Source organism: Staurois parvus, unplaced genomic scaffold, assembly GCF_062004578.1.
Source record: "Staurois parvus isolate SC_StPar_1 unplaced genomic scaffold, SC_StPar_1.0 ptg001248l, whole genome shotgun sequence".
Taxonomy (NCBI): domain Eukaryota; kingdom Metazoa; phylum Chordata; class Amphibia; order Anura; family Ranidae; genus Staurois; species Staurois parvus.
Genome location: NW_028319044.1, coordinates 668,353 through 693,541, shown reverse-complemented (window position 1 = coordinate 693,541; position 25,189 = coordinate 668,353). Strand labels below are relative to the sequence as shown.

At 46.3% G+C, this 25,189-nt stretch overlaps 1 long non-coding RNA gene across 1 annotated transcript in view; it reads left to right on the top strand.

Moving 5' to 3' along the window:
- The first annotated feature begins 3,443 nt into the window (after positions 1-3,443).
- LOC149437900 (uncharacterized) overlaps positions 3,444-25,189 on the top strand; it is a 67,159-nt gene continuing 45,413 nt past the window's right edge. The window contains exon 1 of the long non-coding RNA XR_016307987.1: positions 3,444-3,579. This is a non-coding gene — a long non-coding RNA (uncharacterized LOC149437900). The remainder of the gene's footprint in view (positions 3,580-25,189) is intronic.

Below are 25,189 nucleotides of genomic sequence, written 5' to 3'. Positions count from 1 at the left end.
CTGCATTCACTATATCCGCTCTCCCCAGACCCTGCATTCACTATATCCGCTCTCCCCTGACCCCGCATTCACTATATCCGCTCTCCCCGCACCCTGCATTCACTATATCCGCTCTCCCCGCACCCTGCATTCACTATATCCGCTCTCCCCGGACCCTGCATTCACTATATCCGCTCTCCCCGGACCCTGCATTCACTATATCCGCTCTCCCCGGACCCTGCATTCACTATATCCGCTCTCCCCGGACCCAGCATTCACTATATCCGCTCTCCCCGGACCCTGCATTCACTATATCCGCTCTCCCCGGACCCTGCATTCACTATATCCGCTCTCCCGGACCCCGCATTCACTATATCCGCTCTCCCCGGACCCCGCATTCACTATATCCGCTCTCCCCGGACCCCGCATCCACTATATCCGCTCTCCCCAGACCCCGCATTCACTATATCCGCTCTCCCCGGACCCCGCATCCACTATATCCGCTCTCCCCGGACCCCGCATCCACTATATCCGCTCTCCCCGGACCCCGCATTCACTATATCCGCTCTCCCCGGACCCCGCATTCACTATATCCGCTCTCCCCGGACCCCGCATCCACTATATCCGCTCTCCCCAGACCCCGCATTCACTATATCCGCTCTCCCCGGACCCCGCATCCACTATATCCGCTCTCCCCGGACCCCGCATTCACTATATCCGCTCTCCCCGGACCCCGCATTCACTATATCCGCTCTCCCCGGACCCCGCATTCACTATATCCGCTCTCCCCGGACCCCGCATTCACTATATCCGCTCTCCCCGGACCCCGCATTCCCTATATCCGCTCTCCCGGACCCCGCATTCACTATATCCGCTCTCCCCGGACCCCGCATTCACTATATCCGCTCTCCCCGGACCCCGCATTCACTATATCCGCTCTCCCCGGACCCCGCATTCACTATATCCGCTCTCCCCGGACCCCGCATTCCCTATATCCTCTCTCCCGGACCCCGCATTCACTATATCCGCTCTCCCCAGACACTGCATTCACTATATCCGCTCTCCCGGGACCCGGCGTTCACTATATCCGCTCTCCCCAGACCCCGCATTCACTATATCCGCTCTCCCCGGACCCCGCATTCCCTATATCCGCTCTCCCGGACCCCGCATTCCCTATATCCGCTCTCCCCGGACCCCGCATCCACTATATCCGCTCTCCCCGGACCCCGCATCCACTATATCCGCTCTCCCCGGACCCTGCATTCACTATATCCGCTCTCCCCGGACCCCGCATTCACTATATCCGCTCTCCCCGGACCCCGCATTCACTATATCCGCTCTCCCCGGACCCCGCATTCACTATATCCGCTCTCCCCGGACCCCGCATTCACTATATCCGCTCTCCCCGGACCCCGCATTCCCTATATCCGCTCTCCCGGACCCCGCATTCACTATATCCGCTCTCCCCGGACCCCGCATTCACTATATCCGCTCTCCCCGGACCCCGCATTCACTATATCCGCTCTCCCCGGACCCCGCATTCACTATATCCGCTCTCCCCGGACCCCGCATTCCCTATATCCTCTCTCCCGGACCCCGCATTCACTATATCCGCTCTCCCCAGACACTGCATTCACTATATCCGCTCTCCCGGGACCCGGCGTTCACTATATCCGCTCTCCCCAGACCCCGCATTCACTATATCCGCTCTCCCCGGACCCCGCATTCCCTATATCCGCTCTCCCGGACCCCGCATTCCCTATATCCGCTCTCCCCGGACCCCGCATCCACTATATCCGCTCTCCCCGGACCCCGCATCCACTATATCCGCTCTCCCCGGACCCCGCATTCACTATATCCGCTCTCCCCGGACCCCGCATTCACTATATCCGCTCTCCCCGGACCCCGCATTCACTATATCCGCTCTCCCCGGACCCCGCATTCACTATATCCGCTCTCCCCGGACCCCGCATTCACTATATCCGCTCTCCCCGGACCCCGCATTCACTATATCCGCTCTCCCCGGACCCCGCATCCACTATATCCGCTCTCCCCAGACCCCGCATTCACTATATCCGCTCTCCCCGGACCCCGCATCCACTATATCCGCTCTCCCCGGACCCCGCATTCACTATATCCGCTCTCCCCGGACCCCGCATTCACTATATCCGCTCTCCCCGGACCCCGCATTCACTATATCCGCTCTCCCCGGACCCCGCATTCACTATATCCGCTCTCCCCGGACCCCGCATCCACTATATCCGCTCTCCCCAGACCCCGCATTCACTATATCCGCTCTCCCCGGACCCCGCATCCACTATATCCGCTCTCCCCGGACCCCGCATTCACTATATCCGCTCTCCCCGGACCCCGCATTCACTATATCCGCTCTCCCCGGACCCCGCATTCACTATATCCGCTCTCCCCGGACCCCGCATTCACTATATCCGCTCTCCCCGGACCCCGCATTCACTATATCCGCTCTCCCCGGACCCCGCATTCCCTATATCCGCTCTCCCGGACCCCGCATTCACTATATCCGCTCTCCCCGGACCCCGCATTCACTATATCCGCTCTCCCCGGACCCCGCATTCACTATATCCGCTCTCCCCGGACCCCGCATTCACTATATCCGCTCTCCCCGGACCCCGCATTCCCTATATCCTCTCTCCCGGACCCCGCATTCACTATATCCGCTCTCCCCAGACACTGCATTCACTATATCCGCTCTCCCGGGACCCGGCGTTCACTATATCCGCTCTCCCCAGACCCCGCATTCACTATATCCGCTCTCCCCGGACCCTGCATTCCCTATATCCGCTCTCCCGGACCCCGCATTCCCTATATCCGCTCTCCCCGGACCCCGCATCCACTATATCCGCTCTCCCCGGACCCCGCATCCACTATATCCGCTCTCCCCGGACCCCGCATCCACTATATCCGCTCTCCCCGGACCCCGCATTCACTATATCCGTCAGGATCAAACAGTCTTTTTACACAATGCGGAGGATTAGCCCCTTCGGTCCCGCAGTGAGTATAACCAGCACACTTTCCTGCATCTACAGACTGATGTCACTGTTGGGGGTTTAGTAACACTTTTAGTTTTTTTTGTTTTTTTAAAAAAGTATAAAATATTAACAATGGTAAAAAAACACATTTTCTTCTTAAAGTCTGATTGCTTTAGCAAAATTTTTTTTTTTTATTTTTGCTTTTCTCTCACCAAAATCCTTAACCAGGTTTAATGTCACTCAGGTCTCCTCGAGATCCGCGCTGTCCTTTTCGCACTCGAGACGCAGCGCCATTACACATCCCCCCCTCGCTGCTCTCTCTCTCGGTACAGCCAATTATTTTTTGAACCGGGATCGGAAGCCTCTGGGACAGACAGCCATATATACTTAGCGCCGAATCTCCCGCAAGTATCACAAACCGCGGGGGGGCGCGACACCCCCTAATCTCACACGGAGATAGACATGCGTATTAATACAAATTGCTGTATTTCTCTTTTTTTTATTTTCTTCTAGGGCCATTATAAACCACTTTAATCCCAAGATCGAATCCTACGCCGCCGTGAATCACATCTCGCAATTATCCGAGGAGCAGGTAAGGGGGGGGAAAAAAATTATAATAAAGAGTAATAAAAAAATAAAATAAAATAAATCCTTTTTTTTTTTTTCTTTCCATTCTTTTAGTTTTTATTTTTTTTTTTTGCTTTACATTTTTTTATTTTTATTTCTTTTTGCTTCCATTTTTTTTTTTGCTTTCCATTTATTTATTTATTTTTTGCTTTACATTTTTTAGTTTTCATTTTTTTTTTGCTTTAAATTTTTTTTATTTTTAATTTTTTTTTTTTTGCTTTCCATTTTTTTTATTTTTATTTATTTTTTTTTTTGCTTTCCTTTTTTTTTTTTTTTTTTTGCTTTCCATTTTTTTTATTTTTATTTATTTATTTTTTTGCTTTCCATTTTTTTTTTTCCCGGAATTTCAGGCGTCTTGTAATGTGATTTCTAGTGAAGCTTTTAGTTGAAGCACTATTAAGCTCCGATCCCCGTGGTTATTGACAAAAGACCACAGTGCGTTCAGGCGGCGGCGGTGGCGTATTTCTAAAGCTCCTGCCTTTGTTAGCTGCAGGTCTGTGGTGGCATTAAAGCTGCTTATATTTTGCCTTTCCCTCCTAATCACATTTTCAGATAAGCCGTTTGTTTTATTACATACCCTCTTTTTTTTTTCTTTTTTTTTAGAGCCAGTGACATCATCACTGGGTCTCTGTGCTTCTCTACACAATGCATGGCTGATGGAGGCGGGGGGCTGGAAGGGTGCTGTACATTGCTTCCTGAAAGCATCACAGTACCCTCCCTTCTCAAGATCCCTCAGCTCTGATAACAGGCAGCGGGCTGGCTCTTGGAAGGAGTTGTGGAAACATCAAAGTGCCTTGGTGAGTGGGTTTCAGTCTGGCCCTCCCACCAGCCATGATCTGACTGCATTCCATGATGAAACATAGAGACCCAGTGATCATAAAACAATGTATGGAATGAAAATGGGCAACACAGGGGCTAAGTGGTTAGCACTTCCGCTTGGCAGTTCTCGGGGTCGCTGGTTAGAATCCCTCCCAACCACGGCATCACCTGCCTGGAGTTTGCGTGTTCTCCCTGTGCCTGCGTGTGTTTCCTCCGGTTTCCTCCCACCCTTCAATGACATGCTGGGAGGTTAATTGGCTCCTGTCTAAATTGTCCCTAGTATGTGTATGTATGAATGTGAGTTAGGGACCTTAGATTGTACGCTCCTCGGGGGGCGGGGACTGATGTGAACGTACAATATATATGTAATGAGCTGCGTAAATTGATGGCGCTATATAAGTACCTGAAATAATAAAATGGAAAGGTTTTATTTAAAAGCATGTTAATGGGGGAGAGAGGGGGAAGGGAAGGGGAGAGAGGGGGAGGGGAATGGGAGGGGGGGAGGGAACCAGGGAAGGGAATATGAAAGCCTGTTTTACATCAGCGGTGTGTGAACTCATTATAAAATCAGATTTCAAGCCATTATACATACAGGAGGTTCAAACAAAAATCATAGTAATAGTTGCATCCAGGGGCGGACTGACCATTTGGAAACTCGGGCACTGCCCGAGGGCCCGGGGTCAGTAGGGGGCCCCATGAGATGCCCCTGGTACCTTTTTCATAAGCTTTTTTGAGTTTGGGCAAGGACACAGGGGCCCCATGATCCCCTATTGCCCGGGGGCCCCATGAGGTGTCAGTCTGCCCCCGGTTGCGTGACTTCGAAGAACAGAAGGAATAGATATGTGAAGTAAAAAGGATATTGTCATATCATTTATTATAGTATATAATATTATTTTATTTTAATTATTGCAATTTATTATCAGTATTATTATTTTATTTATTATTTAATAATATTATATTAATATAATATTATTATTATTTGTAATTTATTCTTTCAATTTATTGCCCTAATTTCTTATGCGTTGAAGTAATGCAAGGAATCTTTGCTCCTTTAGGTTTGTGAAATTTTTTTTTTTTTTTCTTTTTTTTTTTTTTTTTAGAATTGTGCATTTGAAATTTACAAGGGTTCCTAATATAACTATTGCTATTTAATATCATTATAATTATTTTATTTGTTATTTAATAATATTAATATATTAGAATAAATTACAAATAATAAAAATATTTATAATATATTATTATTAAATAACAAATAAAAGAATAATAATAATATTAAATAGCAATAGTTATAATATTAGGAACCCTTGTAAATTTCGAATGCACAATTCTAAAAAAAAAAAAAAAAAAAAATTTTCACAAACCTAAAGGAGCAAAGATTCCTTGCATTACTTCAACGCATAAGAAATTAGGGCAATGAACTGACAGAATAAATTACAAATAATAAAAATAATAATGTCAGTTCATTGCCCTAATTTCTTATGCGTTGAAGTAATGCAAGAAATCTTTGCTCCTTTAGGTTTGTGAAATTTGTTTTTTTTTTTTTTTTAGAATTGTGCATTCGAAATTTACAAGGGTTCCTAATATTATATCATAATTATTACAATATATTATTATATAATACTATATTATAATTATTAATATTTAATATTACTAAAATACTAATGTATTTTGATTATTTAATATTAATTATTATATTTTGCCCTAATTTCATATGCATTGAATTAATGCATACAAAAGGATCGTTGCTCCTTTTGGTTTGTGAAACTTTTCTTTTTTTTTTTTTTTTTTTTTTTTACTTTGCACTTGAAATTTACTAGGGATCTTAATTTTATAATATTATTACAATATATTATTATATAATACTAAAATATGATTTTCTTTATAATATCAAATAATAAAAAATATTAATAGTATATTTTATATTATCATTTCATATTATTATTTAAATGTATTTTAATTATTATTATTTGTAATTGTTCGTACAATTCATTGGCCTAATTTCCTGAAGTAATACAAGGAATCTTTGCTCCTTTAGGTTTGTGAAATTGTTTTTTTTTTGTTTTTTAGAAATGTGCATTTGAAATTTACATGGGTTCCTAATATTATAACATAATTATTACAATATATTATTATATAATACTATATTATAATTATTAATATTACTAAAATACTAATGTATTTTGATTATTTAATATTAATTATTATTAATATATTTTGCCCTCATTTCATATGCATTGAATTAATGCATACAAAAGGATCGTGGCTGCTTTTGGTTTGTGAAACTTTTCTTTTTTGTTTTGTTTTTTTTTTACTTTGCACTTGAAATTTACTAGGGATCTTAATTTTATAATATAATGATTACAATATATTATTATATAATACTAAAATATGATTTTCTTTATAATATCAAATAATTAAAAATATTAATAGTATATTTTATATTATTTCATATTATTATTTAAATGTATTATTTGAATTATTATTTGTAATTGTTCGTACAATTCATTGGCCTAATTTCCTGAAGTAATACAAGAAATCTTTGCTCCTTTTGGTTTGTTTTTTTTTTTGTTTTTTTGTTTTTTAGAATTGTGCATTTGAAATTTACAAGGGTTCCTAATATTATATCATAATTATTACAATATATTATTATATAATACTATATTATAATTATTAATATTACTAAAATACTAATGTATTTTGATTATTTAATATTAATTATTATTATTATATTTTGCCCTAATTTCATATGCATTGAATTAATGCATATAAAAGGATCGTTGCTGCTTTTGGTTTGTGAAACTTTTCTTTTTTTTTTTTTTTTTTTTTTACTTTGCACTTGAAATTTACTAGGGATCTTAATTTTATAATATAATTATTACAATATATTATTATATAATACTAAAATATGATTTTCTTTATAATATCAAATAATAAAAAATATTAATAGTATATTTTATATTATTTCATATTATTATTTAAATGTATTATTTGAATTATTATTTGTAATTGTTCGTACAATTCATTGGCCTAATTTCCTGAAGTAATACAAGAAATCTTTGCTCCTTTTGGTTTGTTTGTTTTTTTTTTTTTTTTTTTTTTTTTTTAGAATTGTGCATTTGAAATTTACAAGGGTTCCTTATATTATAACATAATTATTACAATATATTATTATATAATACTATATTATAATTATTAATATTTGATATTACTAAAATACTAATGTATTTTGATTATTTAATATTAATTATTATAATTATATTTTGCCCTAATTTCATATGCATTGAATTAATGCATACAAAAGGATCGTTGCTGCTTTTTGTTTGTGAAACTTTTCTTTTTTTTTTTTTTTTTACTTTGCACTTGAAATTTACTAGGGATCTTAATTTTATAATATAATTATTACAATATATTATTATATAATACTAAAATATGATTTTCTTTATAATATCAAATAATAAAAAATATTAATAGTACATTTTATATTTCATATTATTATTTAATATGATCATATTATTTAAATGTATTATTTTAATTATTATTATTATTAGTAATTGTTCGTACAATTCATTGGCCTAATTTCCTGAAGTAATACAAGAAATCTTTATTCCTTTTGGTTTGTGAATATTTTTATAAATTTTTTTTTCTTTTTCTTTTTTGTGGCTTGATATTTAAAAGGGATCTTAAAGAGACGTCCACCCACATCCCCGGCTCTGTAATTTCTGAAAACTCATTTTTCTGGTGACTGAAGCCGGCCCAGAACAGCTTTTTTTTTTTTTTTTTTCTCCAGATGCATGATTAATAGGTTATTCTTTTGAAGCAGCGGGGTTTTCTCCTGCATAACCTGCAGCGCTGTGTTTTATTTCTCCGCATGAATGGCGGGAGCGCTCTTCTAGGCTCACTGCTTTTTGCCTTTGATGTTATTATGTTTGGGTGATGTGCTGTTATGTTCTGGAGCTCCGCCCCCTCAGCACAATGCCTCTGACTGTCTCTCTGTGTAGTCAGAACCGTGCGTAGATTATTCCGCTCCTCATTCCTGAGGAAAGCAAATTCAGAATTTACATTTTGTGTTGTTTGTGCCGTATGGACAGATGAGATTTAAAGCAGAACTCCGGCACAGTTGTAACAGCTCCCACTGACACCAATGATGGGGCACTATTCCTCCCACTGACACCAATGATGGGGCACTATTCCTTCCACTGACACCAATGATGGGGCACTATTCCTCCCACTGACACCAATGATGGGGCACTATTCCTCCCACTGACACTAATGATGGGGCGCTATTCCTCCCACTGATACCAATGATGGGGCACTATTCCTCCCACTGATACCAATGATGGGGCACTATTCCTTCCATTGACACCAATGATGGGCACTATTCCCCCCACTGACACCAATGATGGGGCACTATTCCTCCCACTGACACCAATGATGGGACACTATTCCTCCCACTGACACCAATGATGGGACACTATTCCTCCCACTGATACCAATGATGGGGCACTATTCCTCCCACTGACACCAATGATGGGGCACTATTCCTCCCACTGACACCAATGATGGGGCGCTATTCCTCCCACTGACACCAATGATGGGGCACTATTCCTCCCACTGACACCAATGATGGAGCACTATTCCTCCCACTGACACCAATGATGGGGCAATATTCCTCCCACTGACACCAATGATGGGGCACTATTCCTCCCACTGACACCAACGATGAGACACTATTCCTCCCACTGATACCAACGATGAGACACTATTCCTCCCACTGATACCAACGATGGGACACTATTCCTCCCACTGACACCTACGATGGGGCACTATTCCTTCCACTATCCACCTAACCTGAGGCTCTGTTTACTCCCACTAATGCTGTGGCATTTCCTACTCCCACTGACCACAGTCCGGATCCCCGCCCCCCGAAGTTCTGAGGGACAGTAAACTGACCTTCTGTTTCGAAAGCTTGAAGACCCCTGATCTAGTGTTTTTTCTCCAACCTGACCATTTGCAGTGTGCTTTGTTCTTTTTAATTGTAAAGATGCTGTTCTGTAAACTTGGTGTCACTTCCCCGCCTTCTACCTTTTTGGATTTCTAACATCACAAACCTGAGCTTTTTTTTTTTTTTTTTTTTTTTTAATACCGCCACTTCTCTGCTACCGAGCACCTTGTGCCAGTTTCGGTGATTATGCTGGTTTTGTTGAAAATGTATTGTGAAAGGATACATGAATTTGCTAAATGTTGAATTTTCTTTAGCTGTTCCAATGTAACTAAAACCTATACCATACCTGATATTCTTTACCGTATATTCCCCCTATGTACAAAGACGAAACACGTTGGGGCAGGGTGTGCATTTGATGAAGGTGATGGCACTTGATGTTTTGTCACACTACAAGGATCTTTTGGAGGGTGGAAGGTGTTCTTTATCTGAATATATATATCATACCTGAACTTCTTTACCATATATATATATACATACCCCCTATGTACAAAGACGAAACACGTTTGGGCGGAGTGTGCATTTGATGAAGGTGGTGGCACTTGATGTTTCTGCCACGCTACAAGGATCTGTTGGAGGGTGGAAGGTCTTCTTTATCTGAATATATATCATACCTGAAATTCGAGGGATCGAGTCCGCATGTGTGCCTCTATATTTAGTGGCTTCCTGTGGTGGCACACGTGGAAGAGGAGGAGCCAGGAGCACCCGTGGGGAACCCCAGAAGAGGAGGACCGGGGCCATTCTGTGTAAAGGATCTACTGGAGGGTGGAAGATGTTCTTTATCTGAATATATACCATACCTGAAATTCTTTACCATATATATATTGATGTATATACATACCCCCTATGTACAAAAACGAAACACGTTGGGGCGGAGTGTGCATTTGATGAAGGTGGTGGCACTTGATGTTTCTGCCACACTACAAAGATCTGTTGGAGGGTGGAAGGTCTTCTTTATCTGAATATATATCATACCTGAACTTCTTTACCATATATATATATACATTTCCCCTATGTACAAAGACGAAACACATTGGGGTGGAGTGTGCACTTGATGAAGGTAGTGGCACTTGCTGTTTCTGCCACGCTACAAAGATCTGCTGGAGGGTGGAAGGTCTTCTTTATCTGAATATATATCATACCTGAACTTCTTTACCATATATATATACACATTCCCCCTATGTACAAAGACGAAACACGTTGGGGTGGAGTGTCCATTTGATGAAGGTAGTGGCACTTGATGTTTCTGCCATGCTACAAGGATCTGCTGGAAGGTCTTCTATATCTGAATACATACCATACCTGAACCCCAGAAAAGGAGGATCGGGGATGTTCTGTGCACAAAGCAGGTTCGTATGAAATCCTAGTATCGTGAAATGATGCAGCGCTAGCGAGAGGACCAAATTATTCCGAAAACATCCCCCCCCCCCCCCATATAAACAAACCGCGTTCAATGTGCCGGACTGCAGTCTCTATGAACTCAAAGTCCCGATATATTCAGAGAAAGCAGATCTTCCACCGTCCAGATGTGTGACGGGAACGCCAAGCGCCACCACCGTCATCACCCCGGCCCAGCCCTCCCTGCTGGCAGCTGTTTGCCCAACTGTTGGTGCCAGAAATACTGAACTGATCCGAGGGATGTTGGCTTACTCTCATGGAGTAGGTGCAGGAACTCTACCTTTCCAAGTCCCCTCCTGTCTCTGTACCGCACTGTCCCTGCGAACCCCCCCCCCCCCTACCTGCCTCCCAGTACCGTCCTTTTTGAGACTACAGGACCAAGTACCAATTTGGGGCAGGGCACTGGCTAAATGGTTAGCACTTCCTTCCGCCTGGCAGTACTCGGGTCGTTGGTTCAGATCCCAACTACGGTACCACCTGCCTGGAGTTTGCATGTTCTCCCTGTGCCTGCGTGGGTTTCCTCTGGGTACTCCGGTTTCCTCCCACACTCCAAAGACATGCTGGAAGGTGAATTGGCTCCTGTCTAAATTGGTCCCTAGTATGTGTATGTATGAATGTAGATTGTACGTTCCTCGGGGGCGGGGACTGATGTGAATGTACAATATGTATGTAAAGCGCGGCGTAACGTGACAGCGCTATATAGGGACCTGAAATAAATAAATAAACAAAAATTTGTATGGAATTTGTAATACGAAGAAAGAAGAGCAGTAAATTGGATCCCCTACAACCAGCAACAATAGACCCCCCCCCTTCCCAGTGGTGTATTTAGGTTTTGTGCTGCCCTAGGCAACCCCCCCCCCATGGAGAAAGCCTGACACCAACCGACACCACCACCCCCAGTGACAAGGAGAAATACACTCACCTTCACAGCTCCAGACATCCAGACAAGCAGCCCGCAGCCTCTCTCGGATCCCTCCTGGTCCCATAGCTGCGTGTGTCCCTTCTTTGGGGGAGCGGTGCTGCCCCCCCCCCCCTGAAAAATGCCGCCCTAGGCAAATGCCTTGTTTGCCTTGTAGTAAGTACACCCCTGCCTGTTCCATCAACAGTGGGCCACCTGCAACAACCCTCCACCAGGAACAATAGTTCCCCGACAGCATCAACAGATCTCCCCACAGCCAGCATCAATAGATCCTCCAGCAGCTAGCATCAGTTGACCCCTCCCTCAACAGTAGTTCTCACACACACACAAATAGATCTTCTCCAGCAACAATAGATCTCCCACTATCAAAAGTAGACCGCCCCAGCATCAATAGATACCCCCACATACAGAAATAGATCCCCTTCAGCAACAATAGATCTCCAACTATCAATAGCAGACCTCCCCAGCATCAATAGGTGCCCCCCCCACACACATAAAAAGAGATCCCCTTTAGCTACAATAGATCTCCCACTATCAACAGTAGACCTCCCTAGCATCAATAGGTGCCCCCCCCACACACACAAAAAGAGATCCCCTTTTAGCTACAATAGATCTCCCACTATCAACAGTAGACCTCCCCAGCATCAATAGATACCCCCACACACACATACAAAAATAGATCCCCTCCAGCAACAATAGATCTCCTGCAGTCAACATTAGACCTCCCCAGCATCAATAGATACCCCCCACACACACATACAAAAATAGATTCCCTCCAGCAACAATAGATCCCCCATTATCAACAATAGACTTCCCCAGCATCAATAGATGCCCCCCCCACAAAAATAGATCCCCTTCAGCAACAATAGATCACCCACTATCAACAGTAGACCTCCCCAGCATCAATAGATACCCCCCCCCACACACACACATACAAAAATAGATCCCCTCCAGCAACAATAGAACTCCCACTATCAACAGTAGACCTCCCCAGCATCAATAGATACCCCAACACACGCACAAAAATAGATTTCCTCCAGCAACAATAGATCTCCCACTATCAACAGTAGACCTCCCCAGCATCAATAGATGCCCCCCCCCCCCGCACACACAAAAATATATCCCCTCCAGCAACAATAGATCTCCCACTATCAACAGCAGACCTCTCCAGCATCAATAGACACCCCTCCCCCCACACAAAAATAGATTCCCTCCAGCAACAATAGATCACCCACTATCAACAGTAGACCTCCCCAGCATCAATAGATGCCCCCCCACACAAAAATGGATCCCCTTTAGTAACAATAGATCCCCCACTATCAACAGTAGACCTCCCCAGCATCAATAGATACCCCCCCCCACACACACATACAAAAATAGATCCCCTCCAGCAACAATAGAACTCCCACTATCAACAGTAGACCTCTCCATCATCAATAGATACCCCTCCCCCCACACACACAAAAATATGTCCCCCCCCCAGCAACAAGAGATCTCCCACTAGCAACAGCAGACCTCTCCAGCATCAATAGATACCCCTCTCCCCCCCACAAAAATAGTTCCCCTCCAGCAACAATAGATCACCCACTATCAACAGTAGACCGCCCCAGCATCAATAGATACCCCTCCCCCACACACACAAAAATAGATCCCCTCCAGCAACAATAGACCCCCCAGCAGCCAACATCAATGGACCTGCAGTACACCCCACCACCCCTTGCCATTACATGCATTCAGTGCTGGAGGTGCCGGAACTGCGTTCCCCCCCCCCCCCCCACGCGTTCTCGCTGACAAAAAATCCCTGGGCTTCCTGATAACTAAAAAAATAACCCGTCTGCACACCTCTTCCTGCAAATCCTATATCCAGGCAAGTCCAATGAGCTTACAAACATGTTCCTCTCACTGTCCTCCCTTCCTCTTTGATCCCCAAAATCCCAGCTATTCTGATGAGACTCGGGAAACGAGCCTAGAAAACGTCATCCCGCGCCGAGCGGCACACAGGTCGGCCGGTTTGGCTGTAGCTCTTTATAGGGCGCACCAGCCATTCATCTTGGCCCCGGATGAAGTACGCGGCAGTTAATTACGCCGGGGCCCGTCTGAGTTACGGACGCGCACAATAAACGTGCAATTAACACGTAACAACAAGATGGCAATTAAAAGGTGAAACAAAACGGGAAACGATGTTATTACCGGATCTATTCATCTTACCCAGCATATTGGGATCTATAGCCGGGCCCCGAGGAGGAAACATTGTCAGCCTGAGAATCCAAGAGCGCTTCTCACTCGTTCGGTTTATTAATCGCACCGGATCCTTTCGTGTCACCGATTTAGCCAGGTATGGATGTTGTGTAACAGCGGATGGGGAGAGCTGGTTCCTCGGTGCGGAATTCGCAGCGTTTCCTGTGTGATTTCCGCACCGTGTCACAATCGCACCCCGTTCATGCGAAGCGCTGCGGGGGGGGGGGGGTATGTTAGGTTAACAGCACCCCGAAATTGGTCCGCGATAGGCAGTGCGATGTGCAGAATCAGATCGCATAGGTGTGAATACCCGTGCAATTCGATTCTAGCGTGGTGTGGATTTTGAAGCGTTTTCTTTGTGATTTCCGCACCGCGTCATAATTGCACCCCATTCATGCAAACCGCTGCGGGGGGGGGGTATGTTAGGTTAAAAGCACCCCGAAATCAGTCCGCAATAGGCAGTGCGATGTGCAGAATTGGATCACATAGGTGTGAATACCCGTGCGATTCGATTCTAGTGCGGTGCGGAATTCACAGCGGTTTCTGTGTGAATTCCGCACTGTGTCACAGTCGCACCCCATTCATGCGAAGCGCTGCGGGGGTGTGTTAAGTTAACAGCACCCCAAAATCGGTCCGATGTACAGAAAGGTGTGGATACCCGTGCCATCCGATTCTAGTGCAGTGCGGAATTCGCAGTGCTTTCTGTGCAAATTCTGCACCGCGTCACAGTCGCACCCCGTTCATGCGAAGCGCTGCGGGGGTGTATGTTACATTGACAACACCCCGAAATCAGTCCGCAAAACACAGTGCGACGTGCAGAATCGGATCACATAGGTGTGAATACCCGTGTGATCCGATTCTAGTGCGGTGCAAAATTCGCAGTGCTTTCTGTGCAAATTCCGCACCGCGTCACAGTTGCACCCCGTTCTTGCGAACTGCTGCGGGGGTGTATGTTATGTTAACGGCACACTGAGATTGGTCTGCAAAATGCGGTGCGATGTGCAGAATCGGATCGCATAGGTGTGAATACCCATGTGATCTGATTCTAGTGTGGTGTGGAATTCGCACCGGTTTCTGTGTGAATTCTGCACTGTGTCACAATCGCACCCCATTCATGAGAAGCGCTGCGGGGGTGTATGTTAACAGCACCCCGAAATCGGTCCAATGTACAGAAAGGTGTGAATACACATGCGATTCGATTCTAGTGCGGTGCGGAATTCGCAGCGGTTTCTGTGCGATCTGATTCTAGTGCGGTGCGGAATTCGCAGCGGTTTCTGTGCGATCTGATTCTAGTGCGGTGCAGAATTCGCAGCGGTTTCTGTGTGAATTCCACACCGTGTCACAATCGCACCCCATTCATGAGAACCGCTGCGAGGGGTGTATGTTAATGACACACGGAAATCGGTCCGCAAAAGGTAGTGCGATGTGCAGAATCGGATCGCATGGGTGTGAATACCCGTGTGATCCGATTCTAGTGCGGTGCAGAATTCGCAGCGGTTTCCTTGCAAATTCTGCACTGCGTCACAGTCGCGCCCCGTTCATGCGAAGCGCTGCGGGGGTGTATGTTAAGTTAACAGCATCCCAAAATCGGTCCGATGTACAGAAAGGTGTGAATACCCATGCGATCCGATTCTAGTGCGGTGCAGAATTCATACCGTTTTCTGTGCGAATTCTGCACTGCGTCACAATCGCACCCCGTTCATGCGAACCGCTGCGGGGGTGTACATTAAGTTAACAACACCCCGAAAGTGGTGCGCAAAACTCGGTGCGATGTGCAGACTGGGATCGCATAGGTGTGAATACCCATGCCATCCGATTCTAGTGCGGTGCGGAATTCACAGCGGGTTCTGTGCAAATTCCGCACCGCGTCACAGTCGCACCCCGTTCATGCGAACCGTTGCGGGGGGGTATGTTAACACCCCTAAATCGGTGCGATGTGCAGAAAGGTGTGAATACCCGTGCGATCTGATTCTAGTGCGGACCCAAAAAGGGTCCTGCACCTTTTCGGTGCGGTGCGATTTGAACCATGCGAGATGTACGACTCCGATCGCACCGTACACAAATTGCATGTGATTTGCACAGGAATGCGGTTCGGTTCCTGTGTGAATCACATGCAATGTACCGCACCGCATGTATGTGAACCCGGGGTGAAGGATACATTCTAAACTGCATGGATAGATCCGGGAACACGGGAGAACGCAGTTCCAGCAACTCCAATACTGAATGAATGTAGTGGCAAGGGGTGCTGGGGGGTTTATTCATGTTGGCTGCTTGGGGTCTATTGTCACTGTCGGGGATCTATTGTTGTGGGTGGTTTTATTATTGGTGTGGGGGGGGTCTTATGTTGCTGGGTGGTCAATTGTTACTGTAATTCACTACTAAGGTACCGCAGGATTCCATAAAGTAACTCGCTCCGTATTTTAGTGTTCTTTTGTGAACGCCAAAAAAAACGCTACGAGGGATTTTACCGCAAAATACCATTTGGAGCCGACTGTCCAGGAAAGGGGAGTAATCTGATCCAACACAGAAGAGGATTTGCTATAAATGTGGGGAAAAAAAATGTGATATTGGAGTTGCGTTTTAAACTCCCCCTGTACCTCCGCGGTCATATATGAGAAATTCCCAGAGGTGCGGTCAGTACAATGTTCTTCCAGCAGGGGGCTACAGCGCATGCGACCCAGATCCGTGACATCACAGACGCCCCCTTTTACATCACATTCCTACCTTTACATGTCCGCATTTCCCCCATCGCATCATAGCCCCGGTCACATGACAATTCATCCCTTTTACATCACAGCGCCCCCCCTTGCATCACAGCCCCCCCCCCCCCATTACATCAGTGTCCTCTGTGCCCCCTTCACATTGCATCCCACCCCTCTTCATGTCACAGTACCCCCATTTAAATCATAGCCCTCCCTTTGTATCAAACCCCCCCGCTTTTACATCACAGCCCCTCCTTTACATAACAGCCCCCCTCTTTACATCACAGCCCCCCCTTTTCCCTTTTACATCACAGCCCCCCCCATTACATCACAGCCCCCTCCTTTAGATCACCGCCTCCCTTTACATCCCGGCCCCCACATTTACATCATAGCCCCCTACTTTACATCACAGCCCCCTCTTTACTTTCCAGCCACCTCCTTTAAATCACAGCCCCCCTTTGCATCTCAGTCCCCCCCCCCCCTTTACATCACAGACCTATCCTTCACATCACAGTCCCCTCCCCCCCTTTTACGACACAGCCCCATCCTTTACATCCCAGCCACCTCCTTTAAATCACAGCTCCCCTTAACAACACAGCCTGCCCCCCCTTTACACCCCAGCCCCCCCCCATTTACATCCCAGCCCCATCCTTTACATCACAGCCCACCCCCCCTTTACATCACAGCCCCCTACTTTACATCACAGCCCCCCTTTACATCACAGCCCCCCCTTTACATCTCAGCCCTCCCATTTACCTCATAGCCCCCTGCTTTACATTACAGCCCCCCCTTTACATCACAGCCCCCCCTTTACATCACAGCCCCATCCTTTACATCCCAGCCACCTCCTTTAAATCACAGCTCCCCTTTACATCACAGCATGCCCCTCCTTACACCCCAGCCCCCCCCCCTTTACATCCCAGCCACCTCCTTTACATCTCAACCCCCCCCCCCCCCCGCCCCTATACATCCCAGCCACCTCCTTTACATCCCAGCCACCTCCTTTAAATCACAACTCCCCTTTATATCACAGCCTGCCCCCCTTTACACCCCAGCCCCCCCCCTTTACATCCCAGCCACCTCCTTTACATCTCAACCCCCCCCCCCCTTTACATCACAGCCCCATCCTTTACATCCCGGCCACCTCCTTAACTCACAGCCCCCCTTTACATCTCCACCCCCCCTCCCCCTTTACATCACGCCCCCCATAGACACAAGTTGTATGAAGATAGACTTTCTTCTTTTATAAGTGGGGGTCAGCCTTGTCCTAGAATCCCCGATCCATACGCCCCGAGCCGTGATTGTTCCTGGAACCGGAGACAGTTGGTCATTCGTCATGGAACATTGACCTACAGAAATCCCTCTCCTCTGAGCGCATAATGACCTCTAATTAGCCTGGCCGCCATCTTTATCACAGACAGGTGCGCCGTCCTTCTGCGTTTGTGGCTGGGCAGGATTTTGAGTATTGGCATTTGAACCTGACAAGCTGGCCAGATGTCCCTCTTCCGGGGGTGATACATTTTAATGCCTTCTTTAACCCCCAGGAACATTTTTGGAGAATTTTTGCTCTTTTATTGCAGAAATGGCCATTACTTATAATTGGTGGGGACCGTGCGATCGTTCTGCCGTGTGTGACCTTCCCGGCGCTCAGACACCCGTGTCAGCCAGATGTTGTCATGTCACCCTGAGAACATGGAATGGTGTCTGATACCTGACACTTCAGACCGGAACATGTCGTTCTATGTCCTGACGCGATGACATTTGTTGTTCTATGTCCTGACGCGATGACATTTGTTGTTCTATGTCCTGACGCGATGACATTTGTCGTTCTATGTCCTGATGCGATGACCATTGTCGTTCTATGTCCTGACGCGATGACATTTGTCGTTCTATGTCCTGACGCGATGATATTTGTCATTCTATGTCCTGACGCGATGACCATTGTCGTTCTATGTCCTGACGCGGTGACATTTGTTGTTCTATGTCCTGACGCGATGACATTTGTCGTTCTATGTCCTGATGCGATGACCATTGTCGTTCTATGTCCTGACGCGATGACATTTGTCGTTCTATGTCCTGACGCGATGATATTTGTCATTCTATGTCCTGACGCGATGACCATTGTCGTTCTATGTCCTGACGCGATGACTATTGTCGTTCTATGTCCTGACGCGATGACCATTGTCGTTCTATGTCCTGACGTGATGACATTTGTCGTTCTATGTCCTGACGCGATGACCATTGTCGTTCTATGTCCTGACGCGATGACATTTGTCGTTCTATGTCCTGACGCGGTGACATTTGTCGTTCTATGTCCTGACGCGATGACATTTGTCGTTCTATGTCCTGACGCGATGACATTTGTCGTTCTATGTCCTGACGCGGTGACATTTGTCGTTCTATGTCCTGACGCGGTGACATTTGTCGTTCTATGTCCTGACGCGGTGACATTTGTCGTTCTCTGTCCTGACGCGGTGACATTTGTCGTTCTCTGTCCTGACGCGGTGACATTTGTCGTTCTGTGTCCTGACGCGGTGACATTTGTCGTTCTGTGTCCCGACGCGATGACATTTGTCGTTCTATGTCCTGACGCGATGACCATTGTCGCTCTATGTCCTGACGCGATGATATTTCTGGTTCTGTGTCCTGACGCGATGACATTTGTCGTTCTATGTCCTGACGCGATGACATTTGTCGTTCTATGTCCTGACGCGATGACATTTGTCGTTCTATGTCCTGACGCGATGACATTTGTCGTTCTATGTCCTGACGCGATGACATTTGTCGTTCTATGTCCTGACACGGTGACATTTGTCGTTCTATGTCCTGATGCGGTGACATTTGTCGTTTTATGTCCTGACGCGGTGACCATTGTCGTTCTATGTCCTGACGCGATGACATTTGTCGTTCTATGTCCTGATGCGATGACATTTGTCGTTCTATGTCCTGACGCGATGACATTTGTCGTTCTATGTCCTGACGCGATGACATTTGTCGTTCTATGTCCTGAGGTGATGACCATTGTCGTTCTATGTCCTGATGCGATGACATTTGTCGTTCTATGTCCTGACGCGATGACATTTGTCGTTCTATGTCCTGACGCGATGACATTTGTCGTTCTATGTCCTGACGCGATGACATTTGTCGTTCTATGTCCTGACGCGATGACATTTGTCGTTCTATGTCCTGAGGTGATGACCATTGTCGCTCTATGTCCTGACACGATGACCATTGTCGCTCTATGTCCTGACGCGGTGACCATTGTCGCTCTATGTCCCGACGCGGTGACCATTGTCGCTCTATGTCCCGACGCGGTGACCATTGTCGCTCTATGTCCCGACGCGGTGACCATTGTCGCTCTATGTCCTGACGCGATGACCATTGTCGCTCTATGTCCCGACGCGATGACCATTGTCGCTCTATGTCCTGACGCGATGACATTTGTCGTTCTATGTCCTGATGCGGTGACATTGCCCCTAGAAGAGTGGCGCAGAGGGCTTTCTGCCATCCTATAGATGGTAGGTGGTGTGCGTTTTCGCCAAAGTCGCCTTTTCTCCATCTTCCAAACCGATTTGTTGCCCTCCAAGCACCGACGATCCGGATGTTTTGTTACCGTCTTATTTCTATGCCGTCAGAACAATAGTTTCATTTGTAAGCTAAAAGCTAATTGGGCTCCAGAATTCGTCGCAGTGACAACAATAATATATACAAGCCAACGTAAATATATGTACGAGGGGTGAGCCAGCCGCCCTTTTGCTAAAATAACTATTTGCCGACCGCCCACAGTAATTGTACATGCGCAATGACGTACCTGTACATCAGCAGGTTCAGGTCACACACACGCGCACACCCCTCCCCCACCCCATCCCACTTACTCAGCCGGTTTCCACTGTGATTGGACGCAAGGCTGCTGTTAGAAACCACGGGGACCCATACAGCCAACCTGACAGGCCCCCCCCCCCCTACAAAAAACAATGTTAACGATGCTTCATTCATGAATGAACACAGTGAATGATGAGTACCAGTCACTCATTGTGCTCATTTAGGAAAGGAGGTGGCTGGTAAATGTGACTTAGTCACCAGATCTTTTCTCCACTTTTCATCCTTCTGTGTGCTTGCAGCTGCTGGTGGGATAGGAAAGGAGGCAGCACTGTGGGGGTGGGGGAACGGGGGGGGGGGGGGGGGGAGCCTGGACAGCAGGGGAAAATATATGGTGCGCAGGGAGAGAGATGGGTGCGGCGGGGGGGATTACTGGAACTGGTCCCCTGTGTAGCTCTCTCTGCAGCAGCTGAAAGTCAGCAGGAGGAAGAAGAATCCGGCGCCAGCTTTCAGCTGCTGCAGAGAGCGCCATACAGGGGATCGGTTCCAATAACTACCTCCCGCCGTGCTGATCACCCTGCTTGGCCACATCCCATTCACCCAGCTGCCTGAACCCCCTGCTGGCCTGGGCACCGTACAGGAGGATTTTGTCTGCAGGTTTCAGCCAAGATACATGTTGATTGGCTGCGTCCAATCACAGCCCAGAGCCCTGTGTTGACAAACACACAGAGGGGGCAATCTGTTTGTTTCTTCTCCCTGCAAAGTAGAGAGAAGAAATAAACTGTTATATAGTAAAAGGCGGCACACATTCCACACATTAAACTTGTTAGGCACACACTTAACCCCTTGATTACCCTGAGATGTTAACCCCTTCCTAGTCAGCGCCATTAGTACAGTGTATAGTATCACTGATCACTGTATTAGTGACACTGGTGACGTCGGTGTCAATTAGTGTACCTCCCATCCAGCGTCCGTTAGTGTCAGATTGCCCGTTGCACAGTCCCACTATAAGTCGCTGATCACCGTATAAACTAGTATAAAAAATAAATAAAATTCCAGTATCTATGCCGTAGTTTGTAGATCCTGTAACATTCAAACAAACAAATCCATATACACTGATTGGGATTTTTTTTTTTTTTTATACCAAAGACGTAGCAGAATACATTTCGGCCTAAATTTTTATTGGGTGTATTATAGCAGAAAGTATAAAAAAATAAAAAAATAAATGTGCGTGTGTGTGTGTGTATATATATATGTGTGTGTGTGTGTGTGTGTGTGTATGTATATGTGTATATATATATATATTATACACACACACACACATTTATTTTTATATACCGTATTTTCCGGCATATAAGACGACCCCCTACTTTTCCTGTTAAAATATAGGGTTTGAGCTATACTCGCCGTATAAGACTACCCCTCTTCCAATGCACACCAAATAAAAATGAAAAAACATCAGATTTGATTTCAATATGGTATGGTATTCCAATGATGGGGCACTATTCCTCCCACTGATACCAATGATGGGGCACTATTCCTCCCATTGACACCAATGATGGTGCCCCATCATTAGTGTCAGTGTGTGAGGAATAGTGCCCCATCATTAGTCAGTGGGAGGAATAGTGCCCCATCATTGGTGTCAGTGGGAGGAATAGTGTTCCATCGTTGGTGTCAGTGGGAGGAATAGTGTTCCATCATTGGTATCAGTGGGAGGAATAGTGCCCCATCATTGGTATCAGTGGGAGGAATAGTGCCCCATCATTGGTATCAGTGGGAGGAATAGTGCCCCATCATTGGTGTCAGTGGGAGGAATAGCGGCCCATCATTGGTATAGTGGGAGGAATAGCACCCCATCATTGGTATCAGTGGGAGGAATAGTGCCCCATCATTGGTGTCAGTGGGAGGAATAGTGCCCCATCATTGGTGTCAGTGGGAGGAATAGTGTTCCATCATTGGTGTCAGTGGGAGGAATAGCGGCCCATCATTGGTATAGTGGGAGGAATAGCACCCCATCATTGGTATCAGTGGGAGGAATAGCACCCCATCATTGGTGTCAGTGGGAGGAATAGTGTTCCATCATTGGTGTCAGTGGGAGGAATAGCACCCCATCATTGGTATCAGTGGCAGGAATTGCACCCCATCATTGGTGTCAGTGGGAGGAATAGCGCCCCATCATTGGTATCAGTGGCAGGAATTACGCCCCATCATTGGTGTCAGTGGGAGGAATTGCGCCCCATCATTGGCGTCAGTGGGAGGAATTGCGCCCCATCATTGGTATCAGTGGGGAGAATAGTGCCCCATCATTGGTGTCAGTGGGGAGGAGGAATAGTGCCCCATCATTGGTGTCAGTGGGAGGAATAGCGCCCCTTCATTCGTATCAGTGGTAGGAATTGCGCCCCATCATTGGTGTCAGTGGGAGGAATTGCGCCCCATCATTGGTGTCAGTGGGAGGAATTGCGCCCCATCATTGGTATCAGTGGGGAGAATAGTGCCCCATCGTTGGTGTCAGTGGGGAGGAGAAGTAGTGCTCCATCATTGGTATCAGTGGGAGGAATAGTGCCCCATCATTGGTGTCAGTGGGAGGAATGGTGCCCCATCATTGGTATCAGTGGGAGGAATAGTGCCCCATCATTGGTGTCAGTGGGAGGAATAGTGTCCCATCATTGGTGTCAGTGGGAGGAATAGTGTCCCATCATTGGTATCAGTGGGAGGAATAGTGCCCCATCATTGGTGTCAGTGGGAGGAATAGTGCCCTATCATTGGTGTCAGTGGGAGGAATAGTGCCCCATCATTGGTGTCAGTGGGGGAGGAATAGTGCCCCATCATTGGTGTCAGTGGGAGGAATAGTGCCCCATCATTGGTGTCAGTGGGGGAGGAATAGTGCCCCATCATTGGTATCAGTGGGGAGAATAGTGCCCCATCATTGGTGTCAGTGGGGAGGAGGAATAGTGCCCCATCATTGGTGTCAGTGGGAGGAATAGTGCCCCATCATTGGTATCAGTGGGGAGAATAGTGTCCCCATCATTGGTATCAGTGGAAGGAATAGTGCCTCATCGTTGGTGTCAGTGGGAGGAATAGTGCCCCATCATTGGTGTCAGTGGGGGAGGAATAGTGCCCCATCATTGGTATCAGTGGGGAGAATAGTGCCCCATCATTGGTGTCAGTGGGGAGGAGGAATAGTGCCCCATCATTGGTGTCAGTGGGAGGAATAGTGCCCCATCATTGGTATCAGTGGGGAGAATAGTGTCCCATCATTGGTATCAGTGGGAGGAATAGTGCCTCATCGTTGGTGTCAGTGGGAGGAATAGTGCCCCATCGTTGGTGTCAGTGGGGGAGAGGAGCGGCTGCTCCTTCTTCCAGTTCGGCCGCTCGATTTTCGCCGGGCCGCTCGGCTTCGCCTCCTCGCCGGTGATTGGTCGCCTGTGTGCCTTTCCAGTGCTGGCGCCCAATCACCGGTGAGGAGGCGGAGCCGAACGGCCGCGTGACCATCGAGCTGCCGAACTGAAAGAAGGAGCAGCCGCGCTTCCTGGACCGGATCGTCGTGGGACCGGAGCCAGGTAAGGTACAGCAGCCCCTCTGCCCACCCCTGTACTTAGTGTCCGTTGGAGGAGGCCCCTCGAAAAAGTGCCGCACCGGCGTATAAGACGACCCCCGACTTTTCAGAAGATTTTCAGGGGTTGAAAAGTCGTCTTATACGCCGGAAAATACGGTATATATATATATATATATATATATATATATATATATATATATACACACACACACACACATATATATATACACACACACATTTATTTATTTATTTTTTTTACTTTCTGCTATAATACACCCAATAAAAATGTATATATATAATTTTTTTTTTAAATTTCCGGGGTTTTTTTCATTTATATTCTTTACAATTAAAAAAAAACTGTGGTGATTAAATACCACCAAATAAATCTCTATTTGTATGAAAAAATTATATAAATTTTATGATGGTACAGTATTGCATAACTGCACAATTACCAGTTAAAGCAGCACAGTGCTAAATACTGTAGCAAAACATGGCCTGGTCATGAAGGGGGGTAAAACCTTCCAGAGCTCAAGTGGTTAATGTTTAGGTAGGCTGTGCTCATTTCTGTGCAGGTATGATATATGAGATGGTGCCTTTGTTGTCACTTTATCGAAAATTTGACCTTCGTCGCTCAGTTTCCTTTGCCACTGTTGCACAGTAAATATGGCTGTGCCGCTCTCCATTTGCACCAATAAACCGCAATCCATTTTTTTTGGGTGGTCTGAAGGTGTACCGGGAGTCTAAATCCATTGATGGCATTCATTGCAAAATGGTGTGACAGTGTGAGGCCCTGCTGCTATGTGAATGTAGGTAGTGAAGGCCAAAATGACACAGGATTCACATTGGGGCTGAAGAGTATTTGTTATGAGTGGAGACAGCTCTGCTTTGAGCTTCCTCTGGGTTTGTATTCCCGGTTCGGGACCTAGAGTTTGAAGGTTCCAAAGAGTCCTGGGTGGGATGGAACCTTCAATCCTTTGTCCACGTTTTCCTAAAGTTCTGCAGGTTGTGCATGTGTCCAGGTACACACACTTGTTATAAACCAGACTTGAGGATCGCTCAGGGCAGCTGCCCCCCCTTTGGAGAGCTGGGTGTTCCTGCTGGAGACTGCATCCCTTGTGAGAGGGA